At 45.6% G+C, this 1491-nt stretch overlaps 1 non-coding gene across 1 annotated transcript; it reads right to left on the reverse strand.

Annotated features, from left to right (window-relative positions):
- Window positions 1-1079: 1079 nt before the first annotated feature.
- Window positions 1080-1151, reverse strand: trnac-gca (transfer RNA cysteine (anticodon GCA)). The gene has a single exon. It is a non-coding gene; the product is annotated as a tRNA-Cys (tRNA).
- Window positions 1152-1491: the final 340 nt, after the last annotated feature.

Below are 1491 nucleotides of genomic sequence, written 5' to 3' on the forward strand. Positions count from 1 at the left end.
GGAGACTTGGACAGGTTGCAGAGCTGGGCCGAGAGGTGGCGGATGTAGTTTAATACGGAGAAGTGTGAACTAATTCACTTTGGCAGGAATAACAGATGTGTCGAGTATAGGGCTAATGGGAGGACTCTGAATAGTGTGGATGAACAGAGGGATCTAGGTGTATGTGTACATAGATCCCTGAAAGTTGGGAATCAAGTAGATAGGGTTGTTAAGAAGGCATACGGTGTCTTGGCATTTATTGGTAGGGGGATTGAATTTAGGAGTCGCAGCGTCATGTTGCAACTGTACACAACTCTGGTGCGGCCGCACTTGGAGTATTGTGTGCAGTTCTGGTCCCCACATTATAGGAAGGATGTGGAGGCTTTGGAGAGGGTGCAGAGGAGGTTTACCAGGATGTTGCCTGGTATGGAGGGGAGGTCCTATGAGGAGAGACTGAGGGATTTGGGGTTGTTTTTGTTAGAATGAAGGCGGCTAAGAGGGGATCTTATTGAAACATATAAGATGATTAGAGGTTTAGATAGGGTGGACAGTGATAGCCTTTTTCCTCGGATGGAGAAAGCTAGCACGAGGGGGCATGGCTTTAAACTAAGGGGGGGTAGTTATAGGACGGATGTCAGGGGTAGGTTCTTTACCCAGAGGGTGGTGAGGGATTGGAATGCCCTGCCTGCTGCAGTTGTAAATGCGCCTAGTTTGGGGGCGTTTAAGAGATCCGTGGATAGGTTTATGGATGAAAAGGGTTTGGTTTAGGTTAGAGGGTCATTGTTTTTTAACTGGTCGGCGCAACATCGTGGGCCGAAGGGCCTGTTCTGCGCTGTAATGTTCTATGTTCTATGTTCTATCCCTGTAACCCCATGCATTTATCCCAATAATCTTCTTAACCTACTCATCATGGGACACTATGGGGCAATTTAGCATAGCCAATCCACCTAACTTGCACATCTTTGTTCTATGGAAGGAAACCAGAGCACCACTAGGAAACACACACATTCATGGGGAGAACATGTGACCCAAGGCTGGAATTGAACCTGGGTCCCTGGCACTTTGAGGCAGTAGTGCTAACAATTATGTCATCCCATAACCAGGGGCGCCTGGATTTGAACCAGGGGCCTCGTGATCTGCAATCAAATGCTCTACCACTGAGCCATACCCCCACTGAAAGCTTAACATTTGCTTGGTATTTTGCTGATAAAAGTCAAAGCCACCCACCCTGCTACAATATGCTGCCCATAATTAATGTTTTAGGTTGATAAACCATCATAAGAAAAGCTCTAACATGAGTGATTGCAAGGAAGTATTTAAGATTCTAAGGGATTGGAAATTGTAGATTCTGTTAGGTTCATCTGCCATGAAAAACAAAAAAAGCACGGAGAAAATTGTTTAGGGCCTTGAAATGTTGAATAATAATGTTGAAGGGAGATATAGCAATTATGGACATAGAGAAGTGATCGGGGATGGCCTTGTTAGTGACTGAAACAATGGGTTCAGAGAGGC

The sequence above is a fragment of the Carcharhinus amblyrhynchos genome, chromosome 7 (genome assembly GCF_965287045.1).
Source record: "Carcharhinus amblyrhynchos chromosome 7, sCarAmb.v2.hapA, whole genome shotgun sequence".
Lineage (NCBI taxonomy): Eukaryota > Metazoa > Chordata > Chondrichthyes > Carcharhiniformes > Carcharhinidae > Carcharhinus > Carcharhinus amblyrhynchos.